The sequence below is a fragment of the Trichosurus vulpecula genome, chromosome 2 (assembly GCF_011100635.1).
Source record: "Trichosurus vulpecula isolate mTriVul1 chromosome 2, mTriVul1.pri, whole genome shotgun sequence".
Lineage (NCBI taxonomy): Eukaryota > Metazoa > Chordata > Mammalia > Diprotodontia > Phalangeridae > Trichosurus > Trichosurus vulpecula.
In genome coordinates this window covers 267,869,037-267,887,255 of record NC_050574.1, presented here as the reverse complement: position 1 = coordinate 267,887,255, position 18,219 = coordinate 267,869,037, and positions in this window count along the sequence as shown.

The window sequence follows — 18,219 nt, the reverse complement described above, 5'->3', positions numbered from 1 at the left end:
TTGAGACCTTTAATTGGGCTTATTTTGTTTACCTTAACCTTTGCTCATGGGGAGAGGTTGTTAAACCTCTGCATGGATCATGAAGGTAGGATGGCATCCAATAACATAAGCAGAAACTTGGGGGAAGTGTTCAGTGGTACCTCATCTCCAAGCGCAATCTAGGATCCTATAAGAACAGGAGGGTATGATTTCCCCAGTTCTACATAAAGAAGAGAGGAAGAGTGATCTCTTTGAAACAGTATAGACAGTTAGGGATGTCAAACTAAAAAAAAATGGGGGTTGCTAAATCATTGACCTGACCACATATTCACTTGGTTTTAAAATGTAATGTTATCTATGTTTTAATATATTTTGTTAGATATACCCCAGTTACATTTTAATCTGGTTTGAGCTGCACTTGGGAGTGTTGCAGCCCCTGGGACAAGTGTTTGGTGCCTCTGGTGTAGTGGAGTTATATCTGGCATCAGGAAAATCTGGGCTCAGATCCTGACTCCACCAGATCCCAGCTATGTGACCATGGTTATCTTGCAACTTCTCTGAATTTCATTGTCTCTCACTTTTCTTATCTGTAAAATGAAGGGGTTTGAACTAGATGACTGCTAAGGTCCTTTCCATCTCTAATGGATGATCCCTTCATTAGATGGATGTGTGACTTTTAGAGTGGTGATGATTGCTTTGATGGTCAATTCAGCTGCTTAGGACTCTATGCCAACTAAAGAGTCAGTGGAGTCAGTCCCTATGGGGTGAGTGATTCTTCCTTCTACCTTAGCACTTTTGATCTTGGTTTGCTAGCTCACGAACAGCTGCTGCTGGTCACAAGGGTAAGCCAGTAATCTAATGTGATCAGATTAGTAGGAATACACTGTGTGGCTATAGGGAAAGTAGAACAAAGTTTCCATTGCTTACTACTGTATGTCATTAGCAAAGCTAACACATTAGAGTGGTTTCTGGATTGCAAGAAAAATATCCCAGAAATCAAATTGGAATCACTTAGTGAGCAATGTTAAGAAATAATATTAGTAAATATAGATAGATCTTCATTATCCATGTTGATAGAGAAGTGGGATATATTGCAAACAGCATTCAATCCAAAGTCATACTGAATATAGTAAGACACTTTGCGCTGGGAGATGCACTTTTATCAGAGGTACCACTAGCATTCTCCTAGTTCAATTTTGATTTTGGGACAAAACGAGACAGTCATAAGTCATTGCACCTAATTTGCCATGATACAGTAAGTGTATGCAACAAAGAGACACAATGGCAGTGGTCTTCAGCTTTGGTAGATCAGCCCCCAACCCACCCCTCATAGAAATACATCTAATCAGCAAGTCATCATAGTGTATGACTTCTTCAGTCTTAGGTATCCACTAAGTCTGAGAGACTTGGTCTCCATATGACTGGACTTTCTACATGTCCAGGAATCTGTGTCAGGGATGCTGGGAATCAATCAATTCCCCAGGAGCAGCTTTGTTGTTTTTGTTTTTTAAAAAAATTTTTTTCGATAGTCTCTCTACATTGTGGGTGGGAGGGAAGTAGCTGCAGCAGGGTGATGCTTATCCTACCATAGCTTTCTCATTCTGTTTCATTTAGGCTAATGCCAAAGGAGAAAGACGTGTGGTCTCTTAGCCCAAACCTGCTCATATCTTGGAACTTAGGACCCTCTGTAACCTGCCCCCATCCTACCTATCCGAGCTTATTCCCTACTTCTTCCAATTAATGTGCTGAGCCCTCAGCTTTAGTTATGCCAACAGCTATCCTATCCTATGAATGCATTCATTCAAGGAATGAATGCTCATTCCTTCCTTATTTTTCCTTTCCAGTTACCAAGTCCTGTCTATCTTTCAAGGATGAGCTGAGGTGCTATTTCTTCTGTGAAGCCTTCCCTCTCTCTTCTTCCCCACTTTGATTCCTTCCTGAATTTTCACAACTCTTCTCCCCTCTATCAGAGGTACCATGGCAGAGTAGAATGATCATGCAGCTTGGCATCAGAAGGCTTATGATCAAGTTCTCATTTGGTTACTTGCCGGTCACATGACATTTAGGCAAATGACATATTTCTGGACCTTACTTTCTTCATCTGTCATATCAAGATGATAACATTTTGACTCCCTAACTCACAGGGTCGTTTTGAAGATCAAATGAAACAATGTATATAAAGAACTTTGTAAATGTAAACCATTGTAGTAAGAGGTGTACTGTCCTTCTGAATCATAGATACAGGTACTGGGAAAAGTCATTAGGAGCCTGGAGTTCTTCCCCTCCAAACTCCTTTTTAGAACTCTTCAAAGAAGGCCCATGGAGAAATCTGCAGAACCAGGTCCTTACTGCTCCAGAAGAGCACAAGAGGAAGTGAGATAAGTTACAAGAGAGCGGTAGTAGCTTTTTTTAAACCCCCAAAGTCTCAGGAGGAGACACATCATCTGGGTGCTGGGGGAGAGAGTAGGCAAATTCTTAGGGACTCAGCAGGTACTGACTTGGATTGCTCAGAGGCCTGACTCAGTGATCTGACAAGGGGGCATTTCTAGAGCCGCCTGAAAAGATCTTTTTATGGGGGCTGAGGCAAAGACCCCGGTGTAAAAGAGCAAAAATTTAAAATAGATTGGAGACATTTTCTATTCTGTAGGAAGTAGTGGCACTGCTGGAATAAAGGATTAAGATTTCAGTGTGAGAATGTGCACCTAGGAAATTGGCAAACACTACAAACTAGGGCTTGAGTTATTATTTTATTGGTTGTTTAGATTGAAGAAAGTGATGGAGAAATAAATGTTAATAATGAAGATTAAACTTAAAAATGCATCCAGCTATACATATTATCCCCCTGGAGAGCTGGTTTTTAAATATTTACTAGCATATCCCTTATGAACACTATCAACTGAGGTTCTAGAGTAGTCAGATCAGCTGTTCTAAAGCTAGTATAGAGACAGGAGATAATGAGCACATGAAGAACAGCAGTGGGGAGAAGTCTAATGAAAAAGCAATGCAGCACAGAACACTGCTATGGAAAAGTGAGCCCTGACCTTCCTCTTACTAATAATATATAAAAACATAGAAACTATACAGTCCCTGGGTACAACTTGGTATCAGAAGACTTATCCCACATATGTGAGACGAGGTTGAGGTGGGTATTCCATGGAGGGCCAATATTCTTGGCTTTTTAAAGGGTCATATGCAAATTGTTTCTATGTCCTACATTATAAATAAAACTATTCTATGTTTTGGAGCCTGTAAACTTAAATGCTTTTAAAGGAAATTGGTGATTGTTCTTAGGTTTCCCCTGGTTGAGAACAATGTACCAGATAAATAAGAAGTTCGCAAAGTGAACCTGATTATCTAACCCAGGGGTAGTACCATTATCTTGGCACAATTCAATAATCAATTTTACACTCATATTGTTCACTGTGCATTTTTATGTGTTCATCTGATCTCCTCAATAAGCTGCAAATTCAATAAGGGTAGGGAACTAGTCTCACTCTACTTCTTTACATCAAGGGTGGTAGTGGTGGGAGGGATGGCTAACGAAGCCAGTCATTACAAGCAAGTGTAGTATGATCAGGTAACGCAGCCTGCTCTTGGACTTTGGAACATTTGAAGATGTTTTGTAAATTGTTAAAGTTTGCTAATCATATGATCAAGAGGTGCCTTCTTAATTGACTGTGGAGCCTGAAACTAGAGAGAGTTTTTAAAAGGCACTGATCCGTCAAAATGAGAATCTGGCTTTGCCTTTTTCTTGCATACCTGCTGTTTAGATGAGGGAGATGATACTGCCAGGGTATCCCTAAAGTCTGGATACATAGGCAAAAACGCATATTTTGAAATATTTGGAATATTAACAGACCTTAGTTCCCTTGACTTCTTTTTCTGGGGTATGCTAAAGGAGAAGGTGTACTCAATGAAAATCACATATGCAACACACTTCATTGAACGCATAAAGAGTGAATGTGCTAAAATTGATGGCAATGTGGAGTGATTGCATCAAGTTCACGTGAATTTTGCAAAGCACATTCACATTTGCATCACAAATGATGGAAATCATATTGAAGATGTTATTTGTTAATATTCCAATTAAATAAAGTGTTGTTGAAAATTTTATTCATTTCATTTCTTGAAAATATGCATTTTTGCCTATGTGTCCAGATTTTAAGAACACCCTGTATAAGGGAAGAGTCCTCAGGGCCTTCCTATATGAGACTGACATGTAGCTCATGAATACTGGCCCTGGTTTTTTGCCTCTTTGCATTTGTTTTTTCCTATTTTAGTTGAAAGAGCTTTGGAGACATCTACAACCTTGTGAACTTTGAAAGGTCACCAAAGGTCCAGGAGTCAGAATCTCTGATAAGTTTTATGCTAAGCCAGCCCAACAGCAAGGCCCTGAGAGATTCAGCTCAGCATTAACTGAGACAAGAATTCATTTAATAGCTATGCCATATTTAAAAGTGAACTGAATGTAATGTAGAAAATGCCTTTACTCTGAGCCCACTCTCCCCAGGGACTGAGGTCATATGGAGAAAAATATGCCTATAGGTGTTGGAAGATGATGGAATGTAACTTTTTGCTATATCTTTGTGATAAATATCTTGTTGTAAAAGCTAACTGATATTAATTGGTTCAGTGAAAGTGAGTGCTAATCACTGGTGGTTAACACTGTGGGATGGGTGGATAGAACATAGCAGAAGGGGCAGAAGGTCATAGCAGAAGGTCAAGAGTATTAAGGAAAGTTACTTTCAACTTTCAAGGGTATCACTAGATCCCTGAGGAGGAGATATAGCTGTCTTTGTTCTGGGCAAGTGAGTTCAAGTCATGGTACATGTATCCCTACTGGGACAGTGTTTTGCACATGGTAGGATTGATTTTTTTTAAAGTTGACTCAGAAATATTCACTTACTATCTTCACTCATTTGACAAATATTTATTAAACACCCATTGTATGCCAGGAACTAAGGAGCATACAAGTTTAGAGAACTGATGATTTTGCCCTCGTGAAGCTTATACAACATTGATTTAGGGTAAAAATAGTCAAAAACAGATAATTACCACCTACAGCATCATATGTTAAGTTGAATAGAGAAATACAAAACAAATGTGCTATGTAAGGTTTATGGGGGAGGAGGTGGTAGAGAAAGTGATATCTGAGTTGGGCTCTGAAGGATAGGTGGAGGGGAAGAGCAACACAGGGAAGAGTAGTACGAGGTAAGAAAGCATAATGTTTTTAGAGTGTGAAGAGTTGTCCACTTTGGTAGGTGTACAGAATATGTGGAGGGGAATATCATTGTTTAGTCATTTTTCAGTCTTGTTTGACTCTTCGTGACCCCTTTGGTTTTTTTTTTTTCTGACAAAAATACTGGAGTGGTTTGCCATTCCATTCTTTGGCTCATTTTACAGATAAGGAAACTGAGGGGAATGATACAAGGATTATTGAAGGCCTTGAATATCAGGCACAGAAAATTAGTTTGAACTTTCCTCCATGCGGAGAGGACACTACCGAAGTCTTTTGAAGAGAGGAGTGAGAGGAATGAGCAGATATGTACAAAAAGAAGATTACTGGGCATTAAAAGAGGAAAGAGTGGAGATGGAAAGTTCTATTGCTATAATCTGGAGCAAAGGTAATGAGAGTCTTTTGGGTGATGGCAGTAGGAAGAGAGGTAAAGGGAAATGTGAGAAATATATGAATGGTAGCAAGGGAAAACAGATTTGGGAATTAAAATCCACTTCTGCCTATGTATAACCAGGAATTGGCTTGTGCCTTTATTTAGCATTATTTACTTGCAAGTCATTTTATTCACATGTAGATTGATATATACTATTCTACCCATTTTGCAGATAAAGAAACTGAGACTCAGGGAGGGTAAGAAATTTGCCCCACATCATGTGGAGGCTAAGAGTGGAGTCCAGACTGAGGAGAAAGTCTCTGCTGAGTGTTCTTTCTAGTAGCCCACGCTGTCTCTGAGCTCATAGCAGACTTGAGTATTCCTTTCATGGGTAATTGTGTCCAGTGTGAATTGGAGTCCTTAAAATAAACACAAACAGCATTCCAAGAAATTAGCAGCAAATAGTGTTGCCTTTATTTTTCCTGAATGTTTATTAATATGTCAAGGTCCCTTATCATCAATAGGGCGGGAGTATTAGTGAATGCCAAAGGAATATGGCACTCAATAACATCATGGAAAATGGCTTGGTTTCAGTGAGATTGCTGATGCTTTGTTAGACTCTAAATAGCTTTGACAGTTTAAATTTGAGATTTTAACCCCTCCATCAGGCTGTTAAACCAGCCAGAAAATCTGGAGCATTTGAGAAATTCAAAAGATTCAGTGGAGACAAATTGACTGGAAGGTAAGCTAATGCTGGCGCCTGGAAGTGAGCATCAAGTGAGGTCAGCAGAGTCACAGAAGGAATTTAGGGAGCCTGGGGCTGCCCCCCCCCAAGACACGGACAGCTTCTTGATCTCCAATGTCACCCTCTTCCACCAGCCCCTGGACAATAGTGGAGAATCATGGTAGAAAGAATGTTGGACTTGGGGTTGAGAGACCTGGACTTGAATATTGCCTCATACGCTGACTGTGATATGCTCATAGGGTGAATATGGGCATGTCATTTAATCTCCTTGAGCCCCAGTTTCCTCATCTGCAAAATGGGTATTAGTTATACACTCTACCTTACAGGACTGGAATAAGGAGAGTTTCTCGCAAACTTTGACGTATGATATAAAGAAAACATCACTATTCCTTAAGAATGGTATAAGCTCCTCTAGGAGAATGCCCTGGAGAGCAGGGACTGTTTGGTTTTTGTTATTATATTATTAGTGCCTATTACAGTGCCTAACATATGATAAGAACACTTGATAAATATCTGTTGAATTGAATTTCTGCAAACATATCATCTGAGAATTCTGACTACATCCACAGTTATGTAGTCTGTTGGAGCTATCTCACCATCTACGTGGGCCTTATTCATACTTTCTTCCTGGAAGTGTTTGTTCGGGGTCTATATCTTTCCTCTGTCACTGCCACCACTATGGTACAGGCCCTTATCTCCTCATGCCTGGTTGTGCCATTTTACAGATGAGGAAACCGAGGCTCAGAGAGATTAGATGATTTGCCTAAGATAACGAATGTAGTTAATAAACAGCACATCTGGGCTTCAAAAACAGATCTTTTGATGCCAGGGAAAATGCTCTCCCCACCACACTCACTGACAAGGAATTTATCCACTATTCACAGACATCGTCATTCTCCAAATGTGTCAGAGACTCAGAAAAGGGGGAAGTCACTATTACATTTAGTTTTACAATAGGGACACTGAGGGAAAGGCCCAGAGACGTTGAATTAGCTCAAAGGCATAAAGCCAATCAGGGTTAAAATCCATATGCTGTAAATCCTAGTCCTATATCTAGGTCTCATGCTTGTACTAATGCCACACTGAAATGGTTGCAGAGTTCTTATTTCCAGCCTTGGCGAGTCCCCTTTTCTATATCAATAATACAGGTTTGAAATTCTTTATTAGAAAGGATGGAACTCTGGGCTGGGGAGGGATGCAGAGGGAAATACAGGCAACACAAACACAAAAGATGGGCAGCAAGATGATTCAGCGGATAGGGTGCTGAGCCTGGAGTCAGGAAGACCTGAATTCAAATCTAACCCGAGACACCTACTAACCGTGTGAACCTGAGCAAGTCACTTAACTCTGTTTGCCTCTGTTTTCTCATCTGTAAAATGAGCTGAAGAAGGAAATGGCAAGCCAAAAAAACCCCAGATAAGGTCATCAAGAGTCACTATTAAAATGACCGAACAAAAATACAAAAGATACCCGTAAAATTTTATTTAAAAAATAATACATATTGCATTAAATGTCATTCTCCTGTTTCATTGAGGAGGTCTTCTCCCCTCAACAGAGCCAAGTCAGCCGTCAGAGCCAGCCCTCAGAAGCTCATGCCCCCCCACCCCGTTTTTGTGGACTGCAATAGAAGATGGGACACGGGCTAGCACAGATGAACTGTTTTCTGGTTTACTGGGGGCGATTTCCTGAAAGGTTTGCCTGTGGCATAACATTATTAGTGATCCTGTTTTTCTATTGACAGAAACCTTATAAAATCCCAGTGTGTCTGCTCCCGTTTTAAAGCTGGTGGGAAATCTCTGGCCAGAGTCTCTTTAGATTTGGACTATAACACAGATGGCAAGATATTGTTGTAAGAGGACTGTTGATGGGACTATGAAACATTAGTGTCATGATTCCCTTGTTTGGGGTTCAGTCGAAGACCAACATTTACTCTTCCTAAAGGAAGGACGTTCCTATTGCCTTGTTTTTCTTGGTACCTTTTCTTAGTAACATATTTCAGTAAATGTACTTTCCTTCCTGTATTTGAAATGGATTGTTGTGTGAGTTCTTCTAAGAGGCAGCCGGGCATTAGAACATTAGATGGAGACTCAGAGAATTGCTTTTTTTTTTTTTTTTTGCAGGGGGGAAGGCAGGGCAATTGGGGTTAAGTGAGTTGCCCAAGGTCACACAGCTAGTAAATGCGTCAAGTGTGTGTCTGAAGACAGATTTGAACTCAGGTACTGACTCCAGGGCCAGTGCTCTACTCACTGCGCCACCCAGCTGCCCCAGAGAATTACTTTTTAATCTGAGCTCTGTCACTAACTCTCTTGTGACCTTATTCAACTTGCTCAAACTCTCTGAACCTCTGTTTCTTTGTCTTTAAAATGAGGGTATTAGAGCAAATTATCTCAAAGGTTATTTCCAGTTCTTAAATGCTATGGTTTTTTAAATGAAGTCCATGGTGTGTTCTTTCCTCTCTAAGACTGTATTTTTGAGAGTGGGGAGGCAGAGCCAAGATGGTGGACTAGAGGTAGGAATTCACCTGAACTCTCCTAAGTTCCTCTCCAAACAACTTTAAAACAACGTCTCAAATTAAATTCCGTGGCCACAGAACCAACAAAAGGTCAGGGTAAAACAATTTTACAGCCCAAGACAATGTAGGAGGTTGACAGGAAAGGTCTGTCACACCAGGATGGTGGTCTGCTCCAGAAGGCAGCACAGGCTGCAGTAGCTTCTAGAGCCCTCAGCCCACAAATAGTAAGGGGGTTAAGCAACTGGCCAGAAAGAGGTTACAGGGATCCTTTGCAGGTGCTGGGTTCAGGACCCTGTTTCATCATCTATATGCAGGTCGAAGATATGGAGTAAAGAGGAGCACTAGCACTTGTAGCCACAGGAGAGTAGGGGCCACAGTCACAGCTCCAGTGTGGAGAAGAGTGCTGGTGGTCACTCAAAGGGGAGCAGGGAACTTGGTCTTAGTTTGGAGGCAGAAAGGAGCACTAGCATTTGCAGCTACAGGACAATGGGGACCTGGTTATAGTTCCAGGGTCAACAGGAATGCCAGCAGTTGTGGCTACAGGGGAGCAAGGTCCTTGTCTGGGCCAGAGCACAGGCCAGTAGAGCAGTGACACCTCTCCTTACTGAAAACTTATAGACCTCCCAAGAACTAGCTCTGAAAACAACAGCACAAAAAACCTTAAGTTTGGGACAATGCCCCCCTCAATGCTGGGAGCAGAACCTGCCTTTAACATAAAATTAAAAGTCAAGAAATAAGCTGGAAAAATGAGCAAAGAACAACAACAACAAGAACCTGATCATGCAAAAATTATGATGGTAACGGGGAAGATCAAGGCTCAAACTCAGAAGACAACACAGCTACAAAGTCTCAAATTAAAATGTGGTTTGGACACAAGCTCAACAAGAATTCCTAGAAGATCACAAAAAGAATTTTAAAAATCAAATAAGAGACATAGAGGAAAAAATGGGAAAAGAAATGAGAGTGATGCAAGAAAATTATGAAAACAGAGCCAACAGCTTGGTCAAAAAAAAAAGGCACAAAAACACAGAAGAAAATAACACTTTAAAAAACAGAGTTGGCCAAATGGTAAAAGAGGCACAAAAATCCCCTAAAGAGAACTCCTTAAAAAGCATAGGTGGCCAAATGGGAAAAAAATAAGTACAAAAATTTACTGAAGAAAATAATTTCTTAAAAATTAGAATTGGACAAGTTAAAGCTAATGACTCCATGAAACATCAAGAAACAATAACACAAGATCAAAGGATGAACAAATAGAAGGAAAAAAGTAAAATATCTCATTGGAAAAACAACTGACCTAGAAAATAGATTGAGGAGAGGTAATTTAAGAATTATTGGACTACCTGAAAGCCATGATCAAAAAAATACCTACACATTGTATTTCAAGAAATTACCAAGGAAAAACTGCCCTCATCTGCTAGAACCAGAGAGTAAAATAGAAATGGAAAGAATCTACCAATCACTTCTTGAAAGAGATCCCAAAATGAAAACTCCCAGGAATATTAGAGCCAAGTTCCAGAGCTCCTAGGTCAAGGAGGAAATATTGCAAGCATCCAGAAAGAAACAATTCAAATATTTTTGGGCCACAGACAGGATCACACAAGATTTAGCAGCTTCCACATTAAAGGATGTGAAAGCTTGGAATATGATATTCCCAGAAAAGCAAAGGAGCTAAGATTACAGCCAAGAATAACCTACTTAGCAAAATTGAGTATAATCCTTCAGGGGAAAAAATGGATATTTAATGAAGTAGAAGACTTTCAAGCATTACTGATGAGAAGACCAGAACTGAATAGAAAATTTGACTTTCAAATATAAGACTCAAGAGAATCCTAAAAAGGTAAATATGAAAGAGAAATCATAAGGAATTCAATATGGTTAAACTGTTTACATTTCTATATGGAAAGATGATATATGTAACTCCTAAGAACTTTATCATTACAGGGCAGTTAGGAGGAGTATATAAAGACATAAAATGCAATTATGAGTTAATTATGATGGGATGATTTCAAAAAATAAAATTGAAGGGTGAGGAAGAGAAATGCACTGGAAGAAGGGAGAGATGGAATAGGGAAAATTATCTCATAAAAGAGGCATGAAAGAAAGAACTTTTATAGCAGAGGGAAAGATGGAGGGGTGATAGGCAATGCTTGAACCTTATTCTCATTAGAATTGGCTCAAAGAGAGAACAACATGCAAAGTCAGTTGGGTATTGAAATCCATCTTACCCAATAAGGAAGTAGGATAGGTAGGGAATAAGAGAAGCGGGCAGGGAGTAGGGCTGATAGAAGGGAGGGTGGATTAAGGGAGGCAGTGGTTAGAAGCAAAATAGACTTTTGAGGAGAGACAGGGTAAAAGGAGAAAGAGAAAGACAAATGGGGAAAATAGGATGAAAAGAATTGCACAGTTAGTAATCATAACTGTGAATGTGAATGGGATGAACTCTTTCATAAAATGGAAGTGTCTGGCAGAATGGATTAAAAACCAGAATCCAACAATGCATTGTTTACAAGAAACATACTTGAAAATGAGAGACACACAGAATAAAGATAAGGGGCTGGAACAGAAACTATTATACTTCATCAGAGGTTAAAAAAAAGCAGAGGTAGCAGTCATGATCTCAAACAAAAGCAAATATAGACCTAATTAATAGAAATAAGCAGGGAAACTACCTTTTGCTAAAAGCTACCATGGACAATGACATAACATCAATACTAAATGTGTATGCACCAAATCACATAGCATCTAAATTCTTAAAGGAAGAGTTAAATTAATTATAGGAGAAAATAGACAGTAAAACTAATTTAGTTGGGGACCTCAACTTTCCCCTCTCAGAACTAGATAAATTTTTTTGAATATTTTATTTTTTCTCAATTACATGTAAAAACCAATTTTAAACATTTTTTAAAAGAAAATTTTGAGTTCCAAATATTCTCCTTCTCTTCTCTCACCCCTCTCTGAGATGGTAAGCAATTTGATATAGTTTATGCATGTGTAATCATGCAAAGCATATTTCCATATTAGTTATGTTGTGAAAGAAAACACAGATCTCCCCCTCTGCAACCCCCCAAAACATGAAAAAAAATAAGGAGAAAAATGGTAAGCTTTGATTTGCATTCAGACTTCATCAGTTCTTTTTTTTGGAGTTGGATAACATTTGTCATCATGAGTCCTTTGGAATTTTCTTGGATCATTGTATTACTAAGAATAGCTAAGTCATTCACAGTTGATCATTGTACAAAATTGCCATTACTATGTATGATGCTCCTCTGGTTCTGCTTACTTTCCTCTGCATCAGTTCATGGAAGTCTTTCCAGGTTTTTTCTGAAACCATCCTGCTCATCATTTCTTATAGCACAATAGTATTCTATTAAATCATATACCACAACTTGTTCAGCCATTCCCCAATTGATGGGGAGTCCCTCAATTTCCGATTCTTTGCTACAACAAAGAGTTGCTATAAATATTTTGTAGAAATAGATCCTTTTCCTTTTTTTTGACTTGGAATACAGACCTAGTAGTGGTATTTTTAGATTAAAGGATATGCACAATTTTATAGCTCTTTGAGCATACTTCCAAATTGTTCTCCAGAATGGTTGGGTCAAGAACTAGGTAAATCTAACTATAAGATAAACTAGAAAGAAGTAAAGAAGATGAGTAGAATTTTAGATGAGTAAAGAAGATGAGTAGAATTTTGTCATAATAAAAATGACAATTCTACCTAAATTAATCTATCTATTCAGTGCCATACCAATCAAACTACCAAAAAGTTTTTTTACTGAGCTGGACAAAATAATAACAAAATTCATTTGGAAAAACAAGAGGTCTAGAGTATCTAGGATATCAATGAAAAGACATGCTAGAGATGGTGGCTTAGCCACACCAGATATTAAACTGTACTACACAGCAGCAGTTATCAAAACTGCCTGGTACTGGTTAAGAAACAGGGGTGTGGATCAGTGGAATAGGATAGGTACACAAATAGGTGAAATCAACAAGTTTAGCAATCTACTCTTTGATAAACCCAAAGAGGCCAGTTTCTGGGCTAATAATTCACTATTTCACAAAAACTGTTGGGAAAATTGGAAAATGGTAGGGCAAAAACTGGGCATAGACCAATATCTTACACCATATACCAAAATAAAGTCAAAATGGGTTCATGATTTAGGAGTAAAAGTTGATACTCTAAGTAATTTGGGAAAGCAAGGAATAGTTTACTTATCAGATTTGTGGAAAAGTAAAGAATTCATGACCCAACAAGAGATAGAGAGCATTACAAAATGCAAAATGGATAATTTTGATTATGTCAAATTGAAATGGTTTTGTACAAAAAAAGCCAATGCAACAAGAATTAGGAGGGAAGCAGAAAATTGGGAGAAAATCTTTGCAACTAGTATCTCTGATAAAGGCCTCATCTCTAAAATATACAGGGAGCTGAGCCAAATATATAGGAATACAAGCCATTCCCCAATTGAGAAATGGTCAAAGGATATGAACAGGCAGTTTTCAGAGGAAGAAATTAAAGCTATCTACAGGCATATGGAAAAATGCTCTGGATCGCTGCTGATTAGAGAAATGCAAATCAAAATAACTCTTAGATACCACATCTCTCCTGTCAGATTGGCTAAAATAACAAATCAGGAGAATGATAAATGCTGGAAAGGATGTGGGGAAATTGGAACATTGTTGCATTGCTGGTGGAGTTGTGAGCTGATCCAGCCATTTTGGAGGGCGGTTTGGAACTACGCCCAAAGGGCTACAGAAATGTTCATACCCTTTGACCCAGCAATTCCACTTCTAGGGTTGTATCCCAAAGAAATCACGCAAGCGGGAAAAGGGCCCATATGTACAAGAATATTTATAGCGGCTCTCTTTGTGGTAGCCAAGAATTGGAAATCAAAGGGATGCCCATCAATTGGGGAATGGCTGAACAAACTGTGGTACATGAAGGTAATGGAATACTATTGTGCCATAAGAAATGGGGATGATGCAGACTTCATAACAACCTGGAAAAACCTACACGACATAATGCTGAGTGAGCGGAGCAGAGCCAGGAGAACGTCGTGCACAGCCACAGATATATGGATTCCGTGAGGACCAACCCTGACAAACTGCACTTTTCTCAGCAAGGACAACTCCAGGGGACTCACGATGGAGAATGCTATCTTCATCGAGACAAAGAACTGCGAAGTTTGAATACAGACCGAGGCACACTACATGCTCTCCTTTTCTGCTTCTGTTTTGTTTTTGTTTTTGGGGTTTTTTTTTTTTTGGTTCTGTTTCTTCTTTCTCATGATTCATTCCATTGGTCAAAATTCTTCTCCACGACTTGACTAGTGCATAAATTAATTCAATGCGAAGTTATACATGACAGTTATATGAGACTTCATGCCATCTTGGGGAGGGAGGGGGGAGGGAGGGGAGAAAAACTGGAACTCAAAACTATGTAGAACCGTGCGTGGTAAACTAAAAATAAATAAAGAAATTTATAAAAAAAAAAAAAGAATTTTAGAAAAGTTAGCCATGATAGACTTCTGGGGAAAACTGAATGGGAATAGAGAGGAGTATACCTTTTAGTCAGCTGTATATGGCACCATCGCAAAAATTGACCATGTATTAGGACATAAAAACCTCACAACCAAATGCAGAAAAGCAAAAATGTTAAATACATTCTTTTCAGATGATAATGTCATAAAATTATATTCAATAAAGGCCTGTGGAAACACATTTTAAAAATTAATTGGGAGCTAGATAATCTAATCCTAAAGAATGAATGGATCAAAGAATAAATCATTAGAAACAAACAATAATTAATTTCAATAAAGATAATGACAACAATGAGACAACATAACAAAATTTATAAGATGCAGCCAAAGCATACATAGGGGAATATTTATAACTCTAAATGCTTATATCAATAAAAAAGAGAATGAGCAGATCAATGAATTGGTCATGCAACTAAAAAAATAGAAAAAGAACAACTTAAAAATCCCCAATTAAACATCAAATTGGGAATGATGAAAATTAAGGGAGAAATTAATAAAACTGAAAGGAAACTATTGCAGTAATAAATGAAACTAGGAGCTGGTTTCATGAAAAAAAATCAAATAGGTAAACCATTGGTTAATTTGATTTAAAAAAAAAGAAAGAAAACCAAATTACCAGTGTTAAAAATGAAAGGGGTAAATTTACCACCAATGAAGATGAAATTAAAGCAATTATTAGTAGCAATTTTGCCCTATTATGTGCCAAATAAATCTAACAGTCCAAGTGAAATAGATATTTACAAAAATATAAATTGCCCAGATGAACAGAATAGGAAATAAAATACTGAAATAATACTATCTTAAAAAAAATTAAATAAGCCATAAATGAGTATCCTGTGAAAAATCCCCAGGACCAGATGGATTTACAAGTGAATTCTACCAAAAATTTAAAGAAAATTTAGTGGTAGTGGAGCCAAGATAGCAGCTGGAAAGCAGGGACGCACTTAAGCTCCCTGCCGGGTCCCTCTGAACACCTATAAAAAATGGCTTTGAACAAATTCTAGAGCTGCAGAACCCACAAAATAGCAAAGGGAAGCAGGACTCCAGGACAGCCTGGATGGTCATTGGGAAGGGTCTATCGCAAGGAGCTGGGAGCGGAGCAGAGCAGAGCCCGGAGTGGGCTGTGCCAGGACCAACCAGACCTGGGAGCTGGGCAGAACAGGTGTAGCACCCTGAATCAGTAAGCTGTGGCAATTACCAGACTTCTAAACCCACAAACGCCAAAGACAACAGAGAAGGTTAGTGGGAAAAGCTGCTGGGACAGAGTGAAAGGAGGTTGTGGTTGGCCACCACCCTGGGGGCAGCGGAGGTGGTGCAGCTCTGAGGCTGCTTCTAGTTACTTCTGGCCCCAGGCCCACCTGGTGGGAGGAATTAAGCAGCGGATTAGAGCGGGAGGGCAGAGCCTCCTTGGATCTGAGTTGCAGCCTGGGTTGGCAGTTCTTAGGGGAGGAGGAGTGCTGGTGTGGCAGAACTTGCTGTGTAGAAGTAGCTCTGAAAATAGCTTTGTCCCTAAAGCTTGGGACAAAGTGCTCTCTATTCTACAAGCAGTCATGCCACTACAAAAAACTCAAGGGTCAAGTAGTTGGTTGGGAACATGAATAGGCATCGAAAACAGACTCAGATTCAGACTCAGAAGTTGAAATCTTTCTTTGGTGACAAAGAAGACCAAAACATACAGCCAGAAGAAGTCAACAAAGTCAAAGAACCTACATCAAAAGCCTCCAAGAAAAACATGAACTGGTCTCAGGCCATGGAAGAGCTCAAAAAGAATTTGGAAAATCAAGTAAGAGAAGCAGAAGAAAAATTGGGAAGAGAAATGAGAGTGATGCAAGAAAACCATGAAAAACAAGTCAATGACTTGCTGAAGGAGACCCAAAAAATACTGAAGAAAATAACACCTTAAAAAATAGACTAACTCAAATGTCAAAAGAGCTCCAAAAAGCCAATGAGGAGAAGAATGTCTTGAAAGGCAGAATTAGCCAAATGGAAAAGGAGGTCCAAAAGACCACTGAAGAAAGTACTGCTTTACAAATTAGATTGCGGGAAGCAGAAGCTAGTGACTTTATGAAAAATCAAGATATTATAAAACAGAACCAAAGGAATGAAAAAATGGAAGACAATGTGAAATATCTCATTGGAAAAACCACTGACCTGGAGAATAGATCCAGGAGAGATAATTTAAAAATTGTTGGACTACTTGGAAGCCATGATCAGAAAAAGAGCCTAGATATCATCTTTCAAGAAATTATCCAGGAGAACTGCCCTGATATTCTACAGCCAGAGGGTAAAACAGAAATTGAAAGAATCCACCAATCACCTCCTGAAAAAGATCCCAAAAAGAAAACTCCTAGGAATATTGTTGCCAAATTCCGGAGCTCTCAGGTCAAGGAGAAAATACTGCAAGCAGCCAGAAAGAAACAATTTGAGTACTGTGGATAATACAAGATCAAACTTCTTCTACATTAAGGGACCAAAGGTCTTGGAATATGATATTCCAGAGGCCAAAGGAGCTAGGATTAAAACCAAGAATCACCTACCCAGCAAAACTGAGTATCATGCTCTAAGGCAAAATATAGATTTTTAATAAAATAGAGGACTTTCAAGCTTTCTCAGTGAAAAGGCCAGAGCTGAATAGAAAATTTGATTTTCAAACACAAGAATCAAGAGAAGCATGAAAAGGTAAAAAAAAGGGAAATCATAAGGGACTTACTAAAGTTGAAATATTTTGTTTACATTCCTACATGGAAAGATGATGTGTATAATTCATGAGACATCAGTATTAGGGTAGCTGAAGGGAATATACATATACATATACATATACAGACTATATATACATATATGTACATATATATATACATATATGTGTGTGTGTGTGTATATATATATATATATATATATATAGACAGAAGGCACAGGGTGAGTTGAATATGAAGGGATGATATCTAAAAAAATAAAATCAAATTAAGGGATGAGAGAGGAATATATTGAAAGAGGCAGAAGGGGAGAGATAGAATGGGGTAAATTATCTCACATAAAAGTGGCAAGAAAAAGCAGTTCTTTGGAGGAGAAGAGGGGGCAGGTGGGGGGGAATGAGTGAATCTTTCTCTCATTGGCTTTGACCTGAGGAGGGAATAACATGCACACTAAATTGGGTATCTTACCCCACAGGAAAGAAGGAGGAAGGGGATAAAGAAGGGGGTATGATAGAAGGGAGGGCAGATGGTGGAGGAGGTAATCAAAAGCAAACACTTTTGGAAAGGGACAGGGTTGAGGGAGAAAACTGAATAAAGGGGGACTCAATAGGAGGGAGCAAAATACAGTTAATCTTTCACAACATGAGTATTGTGGAAGGGTTTTACATAATTGATACATGTCTGACCTATGTTGAATTGCTTGCCTTCTTAGGGAGGGTGGGTGAGGAGGGAGGAGGGAAGAGAATTTAGAACTCAAAGTTTTAAAAGGAGATGTTAAAAAAAAGTTGTTTTGCATGCCAATGGGAAATAAGATATACAGTCAATGGGGAATAGAAATCTATTTTGCCCTACAAGAAAGTAAGGGAAAAGCGGATGGGGTGGGGGAGTGTGGTGACAGAAGGGAAGACTGACTGGGGAATGGAGCAATCAGAATATATGCTATCTTGGAGTGGGGGGAGGGTAGAAATGGGGAGAAAATTTGTAATTCAAAATGTTGTGGAAATCAATGCTGAAAACGAGATATATTAAATTAATAATAATAATTTAAAAGTAAAGAACAATTAATTCAATATTCTATAAGGTATTTGGAAAAATAGACAAAGAAAGCAGTCCTATCAAAATCCTTTTATGACAC